At 42.2% G+C, this 23908-nt stretch overlaps 1 long non-coding RNA gene across 2 annotated transcripts in view; it reads left to right on the top strand.

Moving 5' to 3' along the window:
* The window catches only part of LOC116457590 (uncharacterized), a 188360-nt gene extending 164660 nt beyond the window's left edge, over nucleotides 1–23700 (top strand). For both annotated transcript variants that reach the window (XR_004245051.2, XR_009210821.1), the window contains 3 exons: nucleotides 11091–11199; nucleotides 21286–21817; nucleotides 23380–23700. This is a non-coding gene — a long non-coding RNA (uncharacterized LOC116457590). The remainder of the gene's footprint in view (nucleotides 1–11090; nucleotides 11200–21285; nucleotides 21818–23379) is intronic.
* The last annotated feature ends 208 nt before the right edge of the window (nucleotides 23701–23908 follow it).

Genomic DNA, 23908 nt, shown 5'->3' with positions numbered 1-23908 from the left:
CATCTTTCTCTTATTGAACAGTACACCTCACCCCCAATCTATTCGTTTAAGCTTTATTCTATTAGCAACTTCTTGTTATAGTATTTAAGAATTATTTTGGTGACATGATTACACTTTATTTCCAATGGGGTTGGTCAGGAGATTTTTTTCTTTGAAAATTGTGTTGGCCCATGCTTTTCTAAAATTCATTAGAATGGTCTCTGAAGTGTTTTCCAGATATATAGAACCACTTAGGGACTTTGTTCTACTATTCTGCACTGAAGGAACTTTTCAGAACTTTCCAGTGCTTCAAGTTGGGGTCCGGTAAGCTTTTTGGCTTAGTTGTTTCAAGAAACTTAGCCAGGATGAAGAGCTTCCCAAGGCTTGTGGGGAAACAATATTACCCTATGCCAAAAATGCCTCTTAGCCAACCACCTTCAGTTGGAGTTTTGTTTCCATTTGTAATGGTTGATCTTATGTGTCACCTTTGGCTAGGCTGTGGTGCCCAGTAGTTTCTTCAGACACCAGTCTGGATGTTGCTGTGAAGGTGTATTTTGGATGTGATTAACATTTAAATCAGTAGACTTTGAGTAAAGCAGATTACATGTAATAATGTGGGTGGACCTCATCCAATCAGCAGAACGTCTTAAGAGCAAAGACTGGGGTTTCCAGAAGAAAACGCAATTCTGCCTAGAGACTGCAACATGGAAACCCTGCCTAAGTTTTCAGTCTGTAGATTTCAGACTCAAGACTGCAATACCAACTTTTCCCTGAATTTCCAGCCTCTTGTCCTCTACCGATTTGCCAGCCCCACAATCATGTAAACCCATTCCTTAAAATAAATACATAGATTATATATCTCTAGCCTATTAGAGCTGTTTATCTGGAGAACCCTGACTAATCTAATACAGTACACTATTTAAGTAAAATTGGTAGTAAGAGTATGGTATGAAAGATGTTCTTTTAACCACTTGGCCTCTAAAACAGAACTGGATTGGGGGCCAAGTTTGCATGATGCAACGAATTGATTAAAGAGTTTATCACTTTGTTATTTTGTCTACTTGATAGCAGATAACCTATTTGATAAACACATACATTATTTTTATTGCTCAATCTGGCTAGAAAAATCCAAGGTAATTTGTCAATTGCATGCATTTTTCAACGTCTGAAGACCATGGAAGTGTTGTGGGGCTATTAGTAGAGTCAACTGAATCACGCTGGTGAGGATTGGTTTTGGGGGATGTCAGGCAAAAGTTCTCATGCTGAATTTGTAATGTATACCTTCTTATATTATTTTAAGCTTTCAGGTAAGTATTTGACAAGTCAAAATAAATAAAAGCTAATAGTCCCTGCATCTTGACTCCCCCAAAATATCTCTCACTGCCAGTTAGCCAGTGAAAGGGGCACACATATGGTGGTGGAGGGGAGGCAGGCCCTTAGATACTGCCTTTCCTGTCTTCCTGATCCCCCCATGAATGGAATCAACCTACAAAATCATGTATTTATTGATGGTTTGTCGTATACGAGGCACTGTATTGTGCACTAATTTGTTATGGGAGGTTCTTCTTGAGACCACAGTGTTGCAGGAGGCAGCGTCCATAATACAAGGTGGAGTGTGATACATGCTAAAGACAAGGACTATGTGACTGTATGAAATGGAGCGATCACATCCAGCCTGGAGATCAGGAGAAGCTGGAGCCCTCCTGAGGACAGAGCCCTTGAATTAGATACAGAAGGGAGGTAGGATTTTGGTCAGTGAATGGGTAAAGAGGATTTCCAGTGTAAAAGCTGGTGTAAGTGAAACAGTTGGGGGAAGAACATGAAGATGGAAGTGGAAACACAGACTGGTCCAGGTTGTCTTGAGCTAACCTGAAGTGCAATTGGGATTGTGATTAGAAGGACAGACTGAGGCCAGGGATCAGAGGGACTGAAATTCCAAGGGACTTGATTTGGACGGCACTGACGAGTCATTGAAAACTTTTGCCTAGGGAGATGCAGGTTACTTTATAAGCCCTCCTTCACTTCTACTGAACACACTGCCTCAAACATCTTTGCTGGAAAGTCTGATTTTATCATTTAGAAACTGTTACCTTAAAAATTGGACAATTCCGCCTCCAAATGGAATCTTGCCCTTGTGCAGAAACATGTCTATGAGGGATAAAACTGAGCAGGGTTGGGAAGGCAATGGTGGGGATTGTGGGGGAGGAAGTGAGGAGACTCAGAATGAAGTAGTTTCCTCAAATGAATAGTAGCAAGAATGTTGGAGTGTGTTTTCCTGTTTGGGAGGTTTAATTCTTCACGGTTTGCTTGGCTGTCAGAACGCTTCACGTTTTTATTTGTGAACATACATGGTGATCATCCTTAAGACAAAAAAATCTCATGGCAGGTCCCTAGATGCTCTTGTTCACAGCAGATGTTGCAATCAGAGCTGGGCTTTCAATTCTCACCTCTGAGATGTTATAAATTGCATTAAGAAGCATCTCCTCCAGTCTTCGTGTTTTAAAAACAACTTGCTAGGGGCATGTTGGAGGAAAGAAGTTGCAATAGGCAAACTTAACTGATTTATGGATCATCATGGCAGAGCCATCTTCTTGTTGATGCAATCACCCATAGTTCATGTGACAATCACAGTAGACCAATTCAACAGGGGAGTCAAAAAAAGAGAGATGTACATACTCAGATCATTGAGATGGAACGGCTCTGTGGAGCAATCAGGTTCAAAAAAATTTAAACATTTATTTTCCTGTTGGGAGACCATAGAGAAGTGATAAAAGTAGAGAGGGGCCGCTTAAAGACTGTGTCTTCACTTAGAAAACAGTAGAGCTCACCAGCTTGTGGATCCTGAGCTGGGAAAAAAGTTTTCTCTCAATGGGAAAAGAAGTTTTCTTGTCCCACTTCTCATCACAGTGAGATCTCCTCTCTAGCATCCCTAACGTGGGGCCATCTCACCTCTCCCTGAACTCTTCCACAGGCTCAAGTTTGTACATTCCAACTTGTTGTTTGGGCCTTGTTGGACATAACCGAAGTCTGGATGGCAGGGTGAAAATTGGATAAACAGCCACACTGACTCAGGGGAGATTTTTTTTTTATGCAAACATCTGTTTCTTGAATTTGGCCATGGTAAGACCTAAGGGAAGGGGGAATACCAGTTGATGAAATAAGATCAAGAAGATACTGCCTCATTTTTTCATCTGTTTCAGGGGTATAAATCCTGCCTTCTCTCAGCCTTACAGAGGAAGAAAACCCTTTCCAAGATTCCTCTGATACTGGGTTTATGCCCAATTCTAGTTTAGGTGAGATCATGTGGATGCCTTTTCTGGTACTTTGCTCACTACAAATATAACCTCTTTTGAAAGAAATTTCATATATGCATATAAAAATATAAACTCAGAGTAAAGATGAGTAGGGCAATCAATACATGTTGAATGAGCACTCATTATGTGCCCAGCACATACTGAGTGTAGAAGAATGAATCTTTGCACTTATGAAACTTAAAGTTTTGACAGGGAAACTGATAAGTGGTAAAGAACAATAAAAGACAACTTATGACCTTGTATTAAATTGGGAGGTACTGATATTAATAGTTATCATTATTTGTGACAGGAGAGGACAAGATGGACCACTGGCATTAGAGAAGACTTTGAAAAGGAAGTTTGAATTAACGCAGGCTATAAGGTGCTGAGAAGCTCCGAGCAGGCAGAACCTAGGCAAGAGGCATTTCTAGTGGGGGAAAGTGCACGAGCTGGCAACAGGAGTTACTTAGTCGATGTATTGTGCACTTGCTGAGAGTTCATTGTATGGGGGCATTTTTATCCCCATTTACAAATAGGCAGATGAAGCTTGGTAGCAGGTAATTCACAGTGGCAACAACAACAGTAGTGGCTAACATTCATTCAGCACTGACGATGGTCCAGGAACTGTTCTAGGCTTTTTAACTATTTTATTTAAGCCCCACGATAACCCTACTAGATCGGTATTATTCTTATATCTTATTTAGGCATGAAGAAACTGAAGCATGGAGGAAAAACTAAGCAACTAGCCCAATGTCACACAGGCAATAAGTGGACAGCCTGAATGAAACCCAGGCCTCTCTAGTTCCAAAGCCCATACTCCATGGTAATGAACACCTGAGGAGAATGGTAGCGTAGTGAGCAAAATGACACTGACCCTGCAGGAGGAATGAGGTTCTGAGGTGGGAGGGGGTGTGCACAGGAGAGGCAAGGAGAGGTTGATGGGCGTTCTTCTCATTCTCACCTTTTTGTTTTAACTTGTGAGAGCCCATAATGAACTTAAAATGCGAGTTTGAATACCAAAATTCAGGGTACACGAACCATTTCAAGACATCACTATGACATAAAGTATGCCTCAAGCTCCTTCAGAAAGGAAGGAAACTCATCGGAGTGTTTGGTCACAAGACATTCAACAATCCCAGCCTTGCCCCAGGGTCAGGATGGCTGGAGAAGAGAGATACAAAAGCAGAGAGATGCACTTATGAAACTTAAAGTTTTCACAGGGAAACTGACACCTCTGCGCATCTCCTTCTCCTGTGAAGTACCTGTTATTAATTTTAAAATATTCCTTGGTTCTCTGGTTTTACCTTCTTCACAGGATTTGATCCCTGGTATTCAGATACAACATAGGATTACGTCGGTCCTCTTTGCACCTCTCGGTAGAACAATGAACCAACCTAACTGGCAAAGTTATATGATATCAGGTTGGTACTCAGGCCACGTGGAAAGAATAGAAAGTAATAGCGTCAGGAGAGCATTCAGCCTAGACTTTCCTTATTAAAATGCCTTCATCTTACAGACACCATATTGCTAAAATCTCATCATTAGTGATTCATTTCTGTGGATTTCTTCCTGTAAGAAAGCCAATAAATCTTCTGCTTTAAGCATCTAATCCAGTGATTTTAAACATAGAGTTTTGACAGAAGAATTAATTTCTCTCCAGTGAATCCTCACATGGAATCTCAATATATAAGATAAAAAAATGAGCAAGTCTGAGGAAATCTGGTGCCAGTAGAGGGAGAGTTCCTCCTGCCAGCTTAGCCTTTGCCTGGTCCTGTGCACTAGCTCCTGAGGCATTCCACAGAATTTGGAGGCTGTAGAATTTCATGTGAAATTTTGCATGCCTCTCATTTAGGTTGCAAGTAACAGGATACCTGACTAACCAATGGCTTAAACAAGGTTTCATTTTTTTTTTTTCTCAGAAAAATACAAATCTGGAGGTAGTGGGCTGCTACTGTTGGTTCAGTGGTTCAGAGATCTCAGAGCCAATGTCTTTGTAATTTTCTTACTTTTTGCCTCATGATCTAAAGAAGGCTGCTTCAGCTCCAGCCATCACTTCTTTGCTCAGGGAAAGAAGATGGAAGGGCAGTGCCAGCCATATCTCTCTCCCAAAATCAAGAACATAAAGACATCCTGAAAACTTCCGGTTGGCTTCTGCTTAGGTCTTGTTGGCTTGAAATATGTCACATGGTCATCCCAAGGGTCAAAGGAATCTGGGAAAACGAATATTTAGCTATATTTTCACTTCAAAAAAATATCGAGGTTCTATTCTCAAGGAAAAATATAGGTGTGACTATTGAACAGGTCACTAACTGTGCAAGCTGTAGCCTGATTGTTTTTTTCATGAAGGAACACATCACACTTCAATGTTTTCATGATACAAATTACACACAAAATTCATTTATACTAGGAAACTAGTGACTTCTCTTTTAATGGGAGTGAGAGAGTAGAGGTTCTTGTCATTTGTAGAAATGGTGCTGAAGAGACAAAAGTGTAAAGAAAATGACAGTAAAACGTGAAAGATAAATTACTGACAATTCATCAGGTTTTCCATGCAATTTTGACAGAGTGCACATAAATTCATCTAGTAGGATATGAGATTTTCTGGAACAATGAGCCTATATGCAGCTTTGTTTAAAAAAAAAGGTTTGTCTCAAGTGTAAGTGGCATAGCTTGTTTAACAAAATATATTCACTTAATTATTCAGAAAACTGATTTGTTGAAGCAAAATTGAACTTAACAGATACATAATAAAATAGAGGTAAAAGTTAACATAGTAAAAAGTGTCCCATTTGCACATGTGCATGCACACACACGTGCACACACACACACATGCACACACACACACACTCAGCTGTAAAGATAAAAACCAGTGCAGGGTGCCTGCTCTATTAATGCCTTTCTGTTAAAAAGTAAATTCTGCTTGTGTGTCTCTCCCTCCTCTTTCTTGGGCAAATAGTCAGGGGACAGTTCATCATGCCTGTCTTTGGGTACAGTTATGAAACATTTTCAGTGGAGAGCATGAATGAGTGGGGACTTGTGCTGAAAGACAGAACAAAAAGAAATTATTAATCATGTTTCCCTTTGTATATTTACTGTTTTGCTTCTGAAGAGACTATTAGTCCACTAAGAGCTGCATAATTAGGAGATATGCCAGATGGGTAATCTATGTGATTTTAAATTTTTATAGAGAGAACAGAGTTGTAGCTTGATTTTTTTTTCAGAAGGTGCTTCAGTTCCATGCAGTTAAAAACAAATATCTTGCCTTAGAGGGTTACTGTCTTCCATGCAATGAGGTGAAATACGTTCTTTAGTCCCCCTTCCATTTTTAAAAAACTGGCTGTTGGAACAGAGGAGCGGAATGGGCCTACCAGATGGAAGAGAAAAGCTAACCACAGCAGAGATGGGAGCTGGGCTCCCACTGAGGAACTGCTGGGAGCTTTATTTAATCATAATCATCATTACAAAAAACCAAACAAACCATAAATTCCACTTCTCTTGTTTCCAGAGCAGTTGAGATTTAATTGTTCTCTCCATTCTCAGGCTAGCAGGAAATCTAAATGAAGTGCTTCCTGAACTTATATTAAAGCAAACTGGGTAAAATACTCAGCCAAAGAGGTTGCTGATCGGGGCTGGTGACTGAAATCACCAGCGTCCCTGAGGGCAGTGTTTTTGAAACTATGGGTCCTGACACATTAGTGAGCTATAAAATCAATTAAGAGGGTTCTGACCACATATAATTTCTTAGCCAAATAGGGTTGGATAGAATAGAGTAAAAAATAAAAACGTGAGTCACATATGGCAATAGTAGGTATTATTTCAGAAACATTTGTTTCAATAATATATGTATATTTCTATATACATCATATATTTATCAATCAAAAAAGTTTGAAGAAAACACTGCTATAGTACTATGTGTGAGAGGACACTTACACTTTAGCTCACATCAATTAGAAAGTGATGTAAGGGAAGGGGGATTTGAGGGGGGCTAGAGTGAGACTGAGAAGAGTGGGAAGAAGAAGAGGAGGGAGATGAAGGGCCTATGAGTTCTTCCCTTCCCTTTTAACACACACCATGGCTCCTAACACATTTAAGTGTGGTTGTGCGTATCTTCATCATTTTCACATAGATATTCTTCCACATGAAGTTTAGAAGTGTTTTGCCAGGTTCCTCATTCAAAAACATCATTTGGAATTTGATTAGGGTTGCATTATATTTATAAAAATAATTTGGGGAGAATTGACATTTTTACTGAGTTGAATCTGCCCATCCAATTGTGTAAGATAGACCTACATGTCTTCTGGTCTTGTTCTGTGTCCCTTAACTCTGTTGATACTATTTTTTATAAAAGCCTTCCATTTTTTTACTCTCTTGCTAAGATGACTCCTGTGTGTTTGGCATGTTTTGATTCTCTTGTTTCTTTTCTTTTTTCTATTTGGACTCCTTTCTCTCCAGGTATATCAAGTTCTCAACTCAGTAAAGATGTCAATTCTCCCCAAATTATTTTTATAAATATAATGCAATCCCAATCAAATTCCAAACAATGTTTTTGAATGAGGAACCTGCCAAAACGTTTCTAAACTTCACGTGGAAGAATATCTATGTGAAAATAATGAAGATACACACACCCACACTTATATGTATTAGGAGCCATGATGTGAGTTAAAAGGGAAGGCAAGAGCTCAAAGACTCTTCATCTCCCTCCTCTTCCTCTGCTCACTCATCTCAGCCTCACTCTAGTCCCCCTCAAGTGAGGAACTTGGCAAAACATTTATAAACTTCATGTGGGAGAATATCTACGTGAAAATAATAACTTGTGAGCCTGGTACTGGTACTGTGAGCCTGGAACTGAGAGTTTGGTATACCTGGAGAAAAGGATCTCTTCCATGAGATCCTGCTCATGCTGTTCCTCTGTGCAGAAAGCCTCTCCTGCATTTCTTGAGGGATGTCAGTGCAGTTATTACTCCTGCTCAGCTGTCCTCCCTGGCAAGGCTGGCTCTCCATGGGACTTCCGCAGCAGCCTCCTAACTGGCCGCCTAGTGCTTCCTTTTACCTGCCTTCCATCCCCAGCGTAGCCATTGGTGGGGTGATCTCTAAAACGTAAAGTAGATGATGTCTCTTCCCTCCCTAAGACATCTAATGGCCTCTGTTACCGCTTCAAGAATCCAAACATATTTCAAAACCCACAGAGCTCCCTGTGATCAGGTTCCTGCTCACCTCTGCGACCCCATTTCCTGAACTTGTCCTTGCCATTCAAAGACTTCAGCCACACTGGCTTTCTTTAGACTCCTCAGCATTCCAAGCCGGTCCTGCCTCTGGCTGTTGGCTTTTCCTAGGACACTCCTGCTCCAGATGCTTCCATGACTAGCTCCTTCTTGTCGTGTGGACACTGCATTTTTAATTTAATTTCGATTTTGAGAGGGCTTTCCTGAACCTCAATATAAAATGGCACTCTTCATACCTCTAGTCACCACCCATCATCTACTTTTTAATAGGCCTTATAGTGTCTGGTATTTTTTTATTTGCTCCTCTATTATCTATTTCCCTCTCCCCCACCTCACAGCACATACTAGAATGTCAATGAGAGACTTTGTCTTGATGGCTGCGATTTCCCCAGTCCTAAGTAAGCACTAAATAAATGTGTGATGCATCCCTGGATGGTCTCAGTGAACTAGGTGCTGTACCAAATACAGAATGCGGAAAACAGTCCTTATCTTCAGAAAGCCTGCAGAGATACTGTGAAAATGACCCGCTCAGTTTTAGGAAATCATTTTGGGGTGTGTGTGTGTGTGTGTGTGTGTGTGTGTGTGTGTGTTTAAGAAGGGCTCTATGGAAGTGACCCCATTAGAAATTAACTTTTAAGAATATATTGTAACCATTAGGGGCACCTCTTAAGAATAGGTTTTGTTAGTGATATATTTTAATTTTATTTTGCAATGTCTTTTGAAGACTTTGCTCTTGGTAAACTAGGCATTTTAGAGAGACACGTAGATGAATTATCTCCCTCCTTAAAGGAAAATGCTTTTAGTGAGATAAAGAGACTTATAAAAACATAACAAGGCAATGAATTGGAACAGTGCCAGAGAGGATGCTCCTATATGGACCAGTTTTGGAGCACTGGAGTTAGGGCTCTACTTGTCCCAGCATTGTGGTGAACAGTCTTTGCTTTTTCATATAAAACCATGGCCAGGCACAGTGGCTCATACCTGTAATCCCACCACTTTGGGAGGCCAAGGTGGGTGGATTGTTTGAGCTCAGGAGTTTGAGACCAGCCTGGGAAACCTGGCAAAACCCCATCTCTACAAAAAATTAGCTGGGTGCATTACCTGTAGTCCCAGCTACTTGGGAGGCTGAAGTGGGAGGATCACCTAAGCCTGCGGAGGTCAATGCTGCAGTGAGCCGTGATTGTGCCACTGCACTCCAGCCTATCACACTTTAATTGATTTAACTTCCTTTTGGGTGAAATTAACATTTTCCATGTGAAAGAGGAATTTTATTCTAACTTCAGAAGCAAATCTAGAGAATGCATGAGCCTTTCAAAGGTAAGTTCTGTGGTATGCTCTAAAAACAAATATGGTGTAAATGAGACTCAAAAGCTTTCCATCCACATGGTAGTGGGCCACCCTGACTTGTCCCACCTCTAGTAGCTGAGACAGAAGGAGACCTGTAGCCCAGCCAGCTACATGCATGCTGTCTCTCACACGTCAAGTGACATTTCTGTGCAGAGTAGCACCAGGGTGTGGCGGGGTCAGGCCTGTCTCCCTTCAGACCCTAAATTATTTACCAGGCTTCCATGTAAATTAAATTTATAAAGAGCACTGAATCTCCTCTGAAATACAAAGACCCTCTGCTGAATGAGTGTGGAGATCCCAGAGCCAAGATGTGGAGGATGAGGAGTCAAAGACACACGGAGAGAAACTCTTCTAGGTGGCAGGGAGGATGTGTTAGCTCAGAATAACATCCGTGGGTGAGGTCTTTCAGAAGCCTAGTTAATGTCGGTTTCACAAACAAATAAATGAGCCACAATTTGAATAGGAATGATTGAAATGATTTTCACTTTCCTAGGAGAGAGAATGAGGGTATAATCCTGGGCTCATTGAAAACCGTATAACCTCCTGGGGCTCTGGATATCCATGGGGTACACCTTCTGATCCTGGCCCAGAGTAGCACTTCTTGAGTTCATTTCAAGACCATGGCCATGAAGGCCTGATAGGAAGGCCTGCTGTGTTGCCATCACAAAGGGAAGAAAGTGGTCATGCTTTGGCCTTTCTGGTCCACAATTTCCCATTCTGGGGTTCTGTGAATCTAAAATGCAGCTCCAGGCTCTGTAGGTTTAGTCCTCCCTCTTCTCTTCAGCATCCCCTGAAACTTGTCTGCTGAAGGCGGGAGAGCTGTTTCCCCACATGGGTCTTCCGGGTTGTGGGCAGGGTCTGGGGCCTCTTGTTTCCACCCATTTTTTCTCCCTGCTCCTGGACTCTCATACTTCTCATTACTATTCCGTCCGGCTGCAGCTAAGGTAGGAGTTCACAGGAAGGGGAGGTCTATGGGAAGGCCTCAGTTAGTAGCAGTCTGTACCTTGTCACTGCAGGCCAAGACTTTAGGCATAATTTTCCACTAGACTGTGTTTATTCTTTTAAAAACCTACCTCGAAAGTTGTCACCAGAAAAAAATCGCTCTAATGCAATCATGTTGAAGAGATGAATAATATGCTTTTTCTAAGTACTGCTTTTTAATAAATCACTCTAATGAAATGAGTTTCTAAGTCAATGTTTCAGCCATGGCCATCTTTATTTAGCCTTTCTCTTTACTCGTTGGACTCAGAGCCAGCCAAGAACATAAGCAGATGTGCTGATGGCAACCTAGAACATAAGCAGAGGAGAATACAGGACGGGAACTTGATGGTCTCGGGAAAATGGACAACATGACTCAGGTAGGTCTGGAGAGAACAACTCAGTGGTACAACAGCAGGTGTTAAGGTGTGGATCAAATCCCCCCAGTCAAGCTAGCTTTTGATATTCACTCAAGAATCTATCCAAGGATGGCTGATGAATGTGGTTAAATTTGGGGGATAAAGAGGAAAGACATAGGGCCCAGAAAGGGATGAACAAGTATGACGTGGGGTCTTATGGCCCCAGTCAATGGATTGGGTTGAGGATGTAGTTTCTGGTCCCAGAACAGGAGTCCTCAACAGGTGAAGCAAATAGAATTAAGGCTTCTTCCCCCTAAGGTTAAGGTCTTAGGCAAATACCCAATCCCAAGGTGAAGCCAACACAGTAGGCAGATTCACTATAATTTTAGAGCTACTCAAACTCCAGTATCTTGCTCACTAAACTTGAGACCCAGATAATTTTTGGCTATGAAGAAGACCTGGAGATGATACCACAGACCAAATACATGAGTCTTGGTTACAGTATTCAGAGCCTAAAAGAGGAGGTAGGTCAAGTTTAGGTCCATTAGACAAGAAACTACTGCTTCCTGCCATTCAAGAATAGGTGGGCTGGAGCCTGCATCTAGAGACCGTTAAAGATCCAGTTGTGAGGACCTAGTGCAGGGGAAGCCAGGTAGAGGCTGACACTGTCTTGGCTCATATTCATACTAAGACTCACTTTTGAGCTGTACTTTGTCAACTTTTTATTGCATATCTACTTTGGTCCACATATCCAATTGATTCTTTAATTCTCTTAGTTACCATAACATCCTCATGAAGATAGCTCATGATTTCAATCTTAGAGATAAGAAGACAGATACTATTAATTTATATAAAATAAATTGTTATATTAATTATTATTGGAATTATAATTATTATAATACAAACACAAATCTTTCTGTTTCCATAGGAGAAAGCTATATTAGTTTCCTCCTGCTATTGTGACAAATTACCACAAATGTAGTGGCTTAAAACAATATATATTTATTGTCTTATAGTTCTAGACATTAGAAGTCTGAAATCAAGGTGTCTGCAGGGATAGCTCCTTCTGGTGACTTCAAGGGAGAATTCATTGCCTGGCCTTTTGCAGCTCTTAGAGGCCACCTGCATTCCTTGGCTAGTGGCCCCTTCCTTACATCACTCCAACCTCTTGCTTCCATTGTCACGGCTCCTACTACTGACTCTTATCCCCCAGTCTTCCTCTGATAAGGATCTTGTGATTAGACTGAGTCAACCTTGATAATCCCCCCATCTCAAGATCTTTAGCTTAATCACATCTGTAAAGTCCCTTATTCCATGTGAGGTGACATCTTCACAGGTTCTGGGGATTAGGACATAAACATTTTTTTAAAGCAGGGTGGGATTATTCTGCCTACCACCAGAGAGAATGAAGGGAAGTGCTTTAAGCTGGGGAGTTGAAGGTGGCCAGACAGAAGGAAGAATCTTAACTTTCTCTGAGGCTGGTGTGGAGCAGGAATAGGAGCCCTCTGGCATGCAGGAACTTTAGTGAAGGATGGCTATAGGAGACTGGTCCTCAGCAGGGAAGGACCACTGGCAGGGGGATCTTTGAGCTGCCCAGAGCAACAGAGACCAAGACATTTGGCAGCGCCCACTGTCAACAGCAGCATCTTGTAGCTAAAGAAATAGCCAGAAATGTGATGACTATCCTGCGGACATGTGGGGCCTACTCCCCTGGCTTTCTGAGGACATATAAGCCAGGATTTTTGTGTATAAAGTAAAAGAGTAGGGGAAAGGATCCCCCAAATGACTAAAATAGAATATCTAGTCAGGTTGACCCGTGGGGCTGAAACAAGATTCAATATCGTTTTGAGAGTTTTTTTTTTTTTTTTTAAAGAATGTGACATTGGACCTTTCTATTGTCATTTAAAAGCTATGCCTCTTGCAGTTACAAACTTTTCACCATGGCCGTTGAAGGTGGAAGGGCAAGTAAGGGCACAGAACAAAGAGTTTTCTGACAATATTCTCGAAGCAGTCTTTATACCGGGATTAGCAATAAAGGGCCACCTCACTTCCAAATGCTCCTTACTCGTAGGCTAAACCTAAGCCAAACTACCTGCTCGTGAGTCAGCCTCCTTCAATGGCAGATATTATCAGAATAAAAATAACCATATTAATAAGTTTATCCATCGGGGGGGATGAAAAGGTGGTAGGGTATTCCCAAAAGGAAAATTAATTTCTTTTTATAATCTGCTGTAGTTTATTTCACATATTCATGACCCACCCAGTATGTTTTTTCTTTATGATGAGCCATAAAAATGACAAAATACATTAGCCAAGTTCTTCGTTTCTGCTAAAATGACCATATTCAAAAATAATAACAGAGACTTGTATCAGCGATGCAAAAGATGCATGAAGTAATTGGGGCTTAATTTGTACACAAACTGTCAAGGCAGTTTTCCTCACGGCCTGCATCTTCTGAATTCATTAGTCTCTAATTACGGCCAGTGGGGACCAGCAGTTAGAAGGTTAAAGAGGTTCTGACAGGCCTAATCATTGCTCAGGAAGCTGAAAATGTATGCAAAGTCTCGGCAGATGGGGTGAGAGCGGCTTCTGCCAAGTGATAACTGTTATTCCTTTGCACCTCCAAAGCTGTCATCCTAATAGGCACATTTTAAATTTATTAATGCTCTAGTTACAATGCATACACAGTCTCTAATGGTATGGCATTCTGAGTATATAAACTGAGCAATTAACACATATTACCTGGTAATGGTAAAATTATTTGTTGCCTGTTTGACTTTTTGGGGGGAGGGGGTGTCTCCTATTCCAGTAAGAATTGTCCCAGGGAAATCTTCCCTTTGTTAAAATATAATCAGAGCTCCCTTGGAGATAAATTTCTCTCTTTACTTGGATACAACAAACCAATCTGAACGTCTTGGTTCGTGCTTTCCCCAACCTGCCTAGTCAATCCCCAATTTCTGACCTCTCATGCTAGAATCTGCTAGTTAAAAACAATTCTGGTAAGATGCTTGGTCGGACTTTTGGGAAGAGGCGGAGCACTCCAGGCTTTGATGATATGACCCTTTAAAGTGAGAAGAAACCCAGGCTCATATTTCTCATCACTGATTTCTTACTACCACATGAAAGTAAAGGTATGTATGTACTTTCCAACTGACAATTCCACAGTCATCAATATCTTATCCTTCTTTCGTGGCCTCCCTGACTTTAATCCTGATTGCTTTAACACTAACTAATCACCAGCAAGAGGTGATTTTTTTTTTTTTTTTTTTTTTGAAACAAATGAGGTCTCTTGTCTTTCCTGTGACTGTAGCCATGACATGGGAAGGGCCTTTAATTAAATGCAGCACTTAGTGCAACAATTGTTTGCATGTAGGAGGCTATAGAAATGGAGACAGCTGGAATGGATAGTCCCTAAATTGTAGGCTTCGTCGGGACTACAAGATTCATAAGCAGTCCTAATAGCATGATAAGGTGTTAATCTCAGCAACAGAGCAATTATCTGCCCAGTGACTGACTGCCACTCTGCACCCACTAGCCCATTGCAGCTAATTGATTTACACTGTATAAAAGTAATATAACAACAACAAATGTCTCGGAGACTTTATGTTAATTAAAAACTGTGATTACATTTCCCTACTAGGTGATCTGTTTGAAATTTTTATACCACATAGGAAAGATATCAAACTACTAGGTAATAAGTTTTCTTTGCCAATTACCAAATAACCCATCCTCTGTGGCTCCTTCAGTAGCTGCAAGAATAACCCTGGTTGATTAACAAATATGAGCTGTGTGACTTTGGGCAAGTGTCTTCATCTCTCTGAGCTTCAGTTTTACTATCGCAGTGTGAGGGGTTGGGCTAGACAATTTCTCTAAGATCTTTTTCAGTTCTAAAAGTCCCAAATTTTATGAATTCCAAGCCATGTAGCCAGGAGAGGATTATACAATTGAGCCATAGCCCGGCTAGTTAGGAACAAGTCAGGCCTTTCATCTTCCATGTCTCATTCTCGACTTGGAAGTTTAATCCAGTTTCTGATCATTCTGTTTATTTATAACTTTTTTTGAAAACATGTGCACAGTGGACTTTTCCGGCCCCCTTGCTATATTCTTGCTATATGAGATATCCATTCATTTCTAGAGATTTAAAAACACTGTTTTCAGCATTGCTTTAATGGGAAATCCAGTGAAGAGAGTCTAGACATGCCCTGCGGTTGGTGTCAGCTTACTGGGTATGATGTGGCACTGTGGGGAGAAGGGATATCTTTGGGTTGCATGAACTGTGAGTATGCGGGGTCTGCTCAGTGGCCTCACCTATGCATGTGAGTGTGGACCCCACTCTATGTCACTCTAGTCAGCTGTGGCCTCATCTAGCTTTCAGTTCCCTGTCTATAGAGTAAAAGTGCCAGGCTGAATGCTCTCTAAAGTCTGTTTCATCAACAGCGTTTGATGACTCTGATCCATTCTGACAAAAAGGAATTTCCTCAAAATTAGAGCTTTTCAAGCCAAATAGTATTTAGAAGGAACAGCAGGTAGAGAAAGAAGAGGCCTGAAAACCCTTTATAAGGAGAAAGGTTTGCATGGAAACCTTCATGATTTTGTGGATGGCAGGTCATGGTGGGAGGCACAATTTATACTCCAGTAAAAATAAAAATATTGATTAAGATTATTAGCTGAAGTTAAAAAAGAATGACCTGGGACTCTAGCATCCATGTAGAAAGCTGGGGGCTGCATTCCCTCCTCCAGGTGTCTCATCCGACTTGTCTAAGCCCTGCTAGAAGTGGTGCTGTAGCTGGCTCATCTCTGATGGTGAAGGAGAGTGATCACCGACGCTCCCCTGGAAGTGCTCCCATCATGTTAAAGTTATCCATTTTCTAGATGGTGATTCTTGAAGAATGCATCACCTATGTCAGAAATCCTGAAAGGCTTGTTATATAAAAAGTAAGCATGGGAGCCAACTTTTTTTTTTTTAAAGTTGATCTTTGTGCCCAACTGAAGTTGGAAAATCACAGTTCGAGAAAGCAGAGGGCCAGGCTGCCTAATGTTCTTCCCTCCAAGAACAGTGCTCTTCATTTTCCACTCTGTGTGGCTGACTCACAGCCCTCTATGGTGAGGGTGGAGTGCATGGCATGGAGGTTCCTCCTGTGGGACGTGCCCAGGAGCAAGGCCACAGCCATGAGCTAGAAGTCAAGGTTGTTGCAGGCAAGCCCAGCTCTGCCCAGAGACCCCATCCTTCCAGCATGAAACGGAACCAGGCTTATTGGAGTCTGGTGGGCCTTCTTGGTCTGAGCCATTTTTACCCAGAGCCTTAGCTGTGAAGCTTCAGCAGGCTTCGACTGTGGGGATTCAATAACATGTGGGAGTCTAAGAAAAACTATGCCCAGCTCTCTGCATTCAGGCTTAGTCTACTTTGCCCACATTCATCCAGTCACACATATGCAAAAGGCCCCTAGTCATTGCAGTTCCTTGGAACTGTGACAACCTCAGAGTTACTCAAGCCCAGTGTTAATCTTAGGAGAGAAGAAAATTAAAAGACTCTGTGGAGTGGAAATCCATTAGTATAATTTCCAGACTCAGTTTGGGAGAATGACTACTAGAAGCAGCGTAGTGTAGCAATGTGATGGGACCTGAACCCAGTCTGCCTCAAAATCCTGTCATGAAATCTTGGCTCTATTTCCTGTCCATGGATCCATGGGTAAGATGTTTAACTTTTCTATGCCTTTGTTTCCTTATTATAGGTAGAGAATAATAGTACTCCCCCCCGCCAGGGTTGTTCTGAGGATTAAAAGAGTTAATGAATGTACAGCTCTTAGAGCTGTGCTCAGCAGACAGCAAGAACTCATTAAATGTCAGCCATGGCTACTTCTGGATAATCTATGAGCAGGCCCTGACCTTAGAAGGGGCCCACACTTGGTTTAATGCCCTGCTTTTGCCATCTTAAAATTCTTAGTATTAATAATTTGTAAACAAAAAATCCCACATTTCCATTTTGCACTGGACCCCACAAATTATATAGCCGGTTCTGTCTACAAGGTGGTCGTAGGTAAAAATCTCAAGTCTATATAGTATTGAAACTAAAATGACCAACCTGAGCATTATCTTATGGAGAAAGACTAGATTTTTCTCTAAACAAAATGTGGGCTAAGGTAAATATTCTATGCACGTTTGCAGGGCACCAGTGATTACTTGTTTATAGCCATATAATTTAGTGACAATGATATTGTACATTTTCATTTGCGCTTCAAAAGTTTAGCATTACCTGGACATCTGTACTTGTCAACATTGAAATGAACAGTAGTCAGTCTTAAACTTAAAAAAAATTCTATTATGATTCTAAATTTCCTGTATTAGTTTCTAGATTTTTAAAATATAGATTTGTCATTTTTTCTCCTAAAGATGGAGACAATATAATATTAGTTTTCTGCATTCCCTAAAGTTCCCACCATAGTCCTTGGCAACTAGTCATTACTTAGTAAATCATTTTGAAGATGACCAATAAGATGATCATATGTCATTGATCTCATGAGTGATGGTGGATATATCTGGGTAATAATGAAATTAATAAACAATTAGCCCCTTCCCGAAGTACACATTTTGATTATTTTCAGTTCATGGGCTTTGATTAAAATTTAAAAACTAGGTTATGTGAGAGACTCTACTGCTTATTTTGTGGGAATTGCTAGCAACCATTCCATAATGAGCAAAGGATTTTTTCTCAATAATATCCCACTATAGGCCTTTATTAAATTCCAGAATATTAGAACTACATAGGACCTTAGAAATCATTTTCTCAGTGCCTGATTTTGCAGATGAGGAGACTGATACCCACAAAGGTTGTGATTTCTGAAAGTCTCGAAGTTCATTGGTGCTTGGCAAGGGGTTCACCAACTTCCTAGCTTGTTAAACAGGGGATGATCCATGTGGAGGGGCAGTCTGGGGCATAGATGAGTCACTCCAACCTGGGCAACCCATCAATAATGAGCTGGCCACCATTGGCTGGCATTAACCACCTTGTAGGATTGCAAAAAGAAAACCTCAGTCACAACTCAACTTCCCTCTAGCACCGAGTTCTTCCTGGGTCAGTGGCTTGAGATTTCTTAAGCTAATATTTTGTCCCTCCCTGCTCCCTCCCTCTTCCTTTATATCCCACTTTCTCTGGAAAAACTGCACTGCAAGTATGCCTTTAAATCTTTCTGTATCCAGGTTTAGACAAGCAGCTTTTGCACATAAAGTTTGAGTATTGGCAGTCTTGTTTCTAGTGCTGTGGAAAGTAAGTCCTGTCTAGCTGTGAGGAGGGGACCCTGGGGGTATTCCTGAAAGCATTTGGTGCATCCAAGAGCAAGGTGGGGTAGATGTGAAGCATATTAATTGATGCTTCAGAGCCTTAACTGTAAGTCAGGGGTCTTGCTTCTCCAGATGCCCCGTAACTCCTTTTGAAATTGGTTCCATTTATCTTTTTGCTTGCTCTCTTACTTGGAGAGACATCCCTCCCTCTCTCCCACTCTTTCTTCTCTGGCCTAGCACTGCCAGGGAGGGGGCAGAAGCCTGCTCGGAGCAATGCCCTTGTGCCTTGTCAGCTATCCCTGTGTGAGAAGCAGCAGCCTCTAGGGCAGCCTGTTGGTCCCACTGCTAGGATTGCAGGAGGCGGGCATCAATGCATGTATTAGTTCATTTTCATACTGCTGATAAAAACATACTAAACACTGGCTAATTTATACAGGAAAAAGGGGTTTAATGGACTCACAGTTCCATGTGGCTAGGGAGGCCTCACAATCATGGCAGAAGGCAAGAAAGAGAAAGTCATGTCTTATACGGATGGCAGCAGACAAAGAGAGAGCTTGTGCAGGGAAACTCCCCCTTATAGGACCATCAGATCTCGTGAGACTTATTCACTATCAGGAGAACAGCATGGGACAAGACCTGCCCCCATGATTCAATTACCTCCAACCAGGTCCCTCCCACAACATGTGGGAATTCAAGATGAGATTTGGGTGGGGACATAGCCAAACCATAGCAATGCATGAGCCTGAGCGTTCCTTGTCCTTAGCAGTGCAGGCGATGCGATTTTTTTCAGAATGACTTTTTCTTTATTTAGGTGCTACCTGTCAGGTGAGGGGGTTGAGAACCAGGGGCACCAGGACTCCTGTTTACCAGATGGAGCTAAGCTAACAAGGGAGGGTGAGGGAGAGGAAATTGCTACATGGATTCTGGCTGTTCACTTGAAGATGTGAGGCAAACGTGTCCTTTAACTGGGCTGGGAAACATGGCCAGCTCTGAGTGACATGGAGCACCCTTAGAGGGTAAATAAGGGAAAACGGCCCTATTGTGTCACTGTCTTGGTCATACTTTGGGTGGAAGCACATCACCTTGGTGGATATGGGGACCTAGGGTCTTTCTCCCTGTAACATAGGAGGCCCTTAATGTTCATTGCCCTTGTCTTTATGGGATTTTCAGAGCTTTGAGCAATCTGGCAGCGAGGACAGTAGGAGACTGGGACTTTCTATGGATAGCATCGCTAGAGACCTTATCCTAAACTGAAAACCTCAGAAATATTTGGCCTGTTCTCTTACTGGCTGTGTAAACTTTGGAAAGTTACTTAGTCCCTTTTGTGCCTCAGTTTCCTCACCTGATTGTGGAGATCAAATCTGCACCTGCTTTATAGGATTATTAAGCCATCCTAATGAGATAATATATGTAAAAATTTAGAATAGTGCTTGCTTCAATGCAAGATCTTATTGAAAGTTTGCTATTATTTTTATCATTATTGGTGTGATGTGGTGTGGTGTGTGTGTGTGTGTGTGTGTGTGTGTGTGTGTGTGTGTGGCTGTGATAGCCAACACCAAGGATGTCATGGTCACTGCATGAAGAATATGAAGAATAAAAACTTGAATGTTTTGGCTGGAGAAAATGGAAACAGCGAAGTGACCTCCCTGGGATCCTCCATTCTGTTGGGAAGAGGAGGTAGTGGTTATCATATATAAGGAAGTATTCTAAAAACTACAAACTCACATTGCAGTACAATCCTAATCCCACATCATTATTAGACTGCTGGCTCAAACTTCTTCTGGCTCGAGGTTTTCAAGCATCAAGTCTGTATTGAGCTCTCACAGGATACAGAGCTGGGGGCCTGGCACACTCATTCATCAATTCATTCATTCACTTAAACACTTGCTGAGCATCTATCATGTGCCAGGCACCAGGAAAGGGCACTGACGGAGACAACGATATTTGCCCTCACAGAACTTAGGCTCTAGTTGGTAGGTAGATAATAAATGTATAAACAAGTCATTCTATCATATACTATCATGTGATCAGCATATTAAAGAAGGCAGGATGAAGGGATAAGTATTACTGATAATGGGATGGTCTATGAAAGCTTTTCCAGAGGAGGTGATACTGAACACCCTTGAATGAGTGGAGTGAGAGTGTCAGAGGCAGAGGAAGTAGGAAGTAGCAAGGCTTTGATTTATAGCTGAGTGAAGCAGGCAAAGGAGATGAAGATTAGAGACACGGGCAGGGCCTGGGAAATAGGCAGAGTAAGGAGTTTAGATTTTATTCTGAGCATTATTGGAAGACATTGGAGTATTTGGGCACAACGTGATGTATGCTTCAGAGTGATCACTCTGACTGCTGTAAAGACAGTAGATTATAGAAGGTCCAAGGGTAGAGGCAGAAGCAGAAACCAGTTAGGATGTCATTACACTAATCTAGGAAACAACCCCAGGAAACTTGGCCTAGGATGATAAGAGCAAAGACGTGAGAAGTGAGGTGAGAGCTAAAAGAACTCACTTCTGTAACATGTGGGGGAAAGAGAAGAAGCCAGGATGACTATTAGGTTCTTGATCTGAGCAACCAGAGGAGTGGGGTTGTCCTTAACTGAAATGGGGGAGATTCGGAGAGGAACAAACTTGGCAGGGAAGTCTAAAGTCTTACTCTGAACTGCTTTGGTTGATCTGGACATACCAATTAGACTTCTGAGTGGAGGTGTCTAAGTAGGCAGCTGGGTAAGAGTCTGAAGTTCAGAGAGAGGTCAGGGGATAGAGATAAAGATTTGGGAGTTATCCTATATAGCATTAGGTAGGACCATTGCACTTGTCTTTTTTTTTTTTACAGTTGAAAAAGATTGATCATCAGATGTTTCTTATGTATCAACCTGACATTTAAATCTATGAAGGAGAGAGATAACAAAGGCAGGTGGAATAGATAGAGAAGAGGTTCAAGGTCTGAGCTCTACATTACTCAAACTGTTAGAGATTGGGAAGAAGAGGAAGACCTGGCAAAAGAATGTCCCGGGATGTAGAAAGAAAACCAGAAGCTTGTGGTCTCTGGAAACCAAATGAAGAAAGGGACAGAAGGACAGACGAAGTGTAGTGTGTCAAAGGCTCCTGAGCAATCACAGGAGAGCACAAAGGGGCTCACAGGACTTTGGTATCTGGATCACCCAGTGACACTTCCTGATCATGAGAAACTGTCAGACCAACAGGGGCACTTCTGAAACCAGCAGTTCTTCAGTGCCCAAACGCAACCTTGATGGTTTGATTTTGGAGGATGGCAATTCATTAACAGCACTCCCCAGTGATAAATATGAAAACCAATAAAACTCCCCACCCAAGGCAACCTCTCCCAGCTCCTCGCTTTGAGTAAAGTGAGTAACCTCCATGTCTGCCAACTGCTGTCTTGTCTGAAGCCACATTTCCCCAGCAATGTCACATATGCATTTCTTGATCCTGGTCATTTCTCCTCTTGGGAGATGAATCATAAAGAAAATGAGATCTGTGTGCCCTGGTGACTATGGATGCAAGAGTCTGCTGCCCTGGAGGGAACAGTGGGAAAAGTAGATGGCGAAGGCGGGTGGGAGAAATCAGTGGAGAAGGCGTCTTTGCAGGGGGTCAAGGTGACAGAGTGATTAGTTACGTTGTTTTGACATGTGAGAACAGGGGGTTATAAAAATGGATACAGCAAGAGGGAGAGAAAGTAAGGACTAAAACATGAAGCCAGTCGTGAATGTTTTTACATAAAAAGTAGCAGATTTATGGCAAATATGTGATGTTTCCACATTTTCTGCCCCCAGTTAGCAGGGGCAGCGCAAAGAGCGTTACTGTGGAGCTGAGCTTTGGGTAAAAGATTAACAGCCAGTCCTTTCTCTCCAGTGTCTGCTTCCTTCTGGGCTTGCCCTGGGGGAAAAGGAGGGCTGGCATGGATGTGCCTGCAGCCCTCACCCTGAATGTTCTTCCACGCCTCTCTGTTCATTCATTGCTTAGTCATTCCTCAGGCATGGATTGAGCCCACTGTGTGCCCAGCACCGAACTGGCATAGGATGGACATAGAGATGGAAAAGGCACAGGGAGCAGGTGACAGAGACAAATCAAGGTCATGGAGAATAGCAGAGTAAGACAGAAGATGAAGGCAGGAGACGGGGTTCTAGAGAAAGCGAGAGCAGGACTGACCCGTGTCTGCCTCACCTATTACTGCTGTAGCCTGTTCTCCTTGGAGCATCCCTCCTGCTCTTGCATCACCTTAGGAACTTGGATCAGAGAGGAAGAGTTACGGCCTGGATATGTTGTAGTAGGAGGGGACAAACACGTTTGGAGACAGAAATGCTTGGGGAGCGGGTGTTTTGGGGGGATGAGACTTTCCAGGTCTCTCAATTCACACTATGTAGGTAGTTCACTGCACAGCTTAAATAGGAGACAACTCTCCGGAGTGGCTGGCTCTCATCCAAAAAATGTGTTTTGGGCCTCAGATTTCCAAAGGAAGGGCTGAAGCGTGACTCGCCTGACGTCAAGTACTGAAGTCCACCTGCCCCTGCCCTATCAGGTGTGGACATGCTGGGGTTCCTCTCTCAGAACCTACTTCCTGAGATGTCAAAATATACCCAAGAGTATTTCTGGGCCTTCTCCAATCCAAAACTGTTTAGTTTTTGTGTGTGTGTGCCTACTTGGCCTCACTAAAAGACGGAGTTGGCCTGGGTGAAATGCAGATTTCTAGAGGCTCTCTGACAAAGCTCAGGCCACCAGCCCCAAGGCCAGCCTGTGGGTAGTCCTGGATGACAGTCACTTCATACCTCACCTGGGCTTTTTGCCAAATTCAAAGTGTGTGGTATATGTGGAGTGCGGGGTTCCCACCACTGACAGTCTGTAAGTCATTCACTTAGCTCAATTTGTCTTACTTTCTTCTGAAACTTCTTCCTTCTTGTTTTTTTCCCAGGAGAAACCCGGAGAAGCAGTCCTAGGGCAGCCTCTGGGCCAGCTTTCCCTAATAAGAAGGCAGAGCTCCTCTTCACCCAGACTTCAGACCTATAGAGGCAGCCTGGGGTCCCAGGATGCCCTTGCACTCAGAGATGTCCCCAGAGTCCTAGGGAAATGGAGGATAACTAGGAGGAAGCTGTTCGTGGCTGGTGAGGGGGTCTATACATTCTTGTCCATCTCAGTGCTGTCTGCTATTGAATTTTTGTGCAGATCAAATTAATTTAAAGCCAGTTCTCAAGAAGCCACACCCCGCCACCGGCATAGCCACCAGTTGCTCCCCTTTCCTGCCATTAATCAGTGTCTGCTAATTAGAGAACAAATTCCTATTTGTCCAAACAGTTGCCAACACCCCCACCCCAAGGCAGTTAAATGAGGATAAATGAGTCAGTCTTATTTAAAAAATGACTTAAATTTATCAAATTCTATTTCTGTTTCTTTTACATCCGAATTTTCTATAGATTTAGTGACTCCAAATGATAAGGTCTCAA

The sequence above is a fragment of the Hylobates moloch genome, unplaced genomic scaffold (genome assembly GCF_009828535.3).
Source record: "Hylobates moloch isolate HMO894 unplaced genomic scaffold, HMol_V3 SCAFFOLD_18, whole genome shotgun sequence".
Taxonomy (NCBI): Eukaryota; Metazoa; Chordata; class Mammalia; order Primates; family Hylobatidae; genus Hylobates; species Hylobates moloch.
This window is presented reverse-complemented; position numbering and strand designations above follow the sequence as displayed.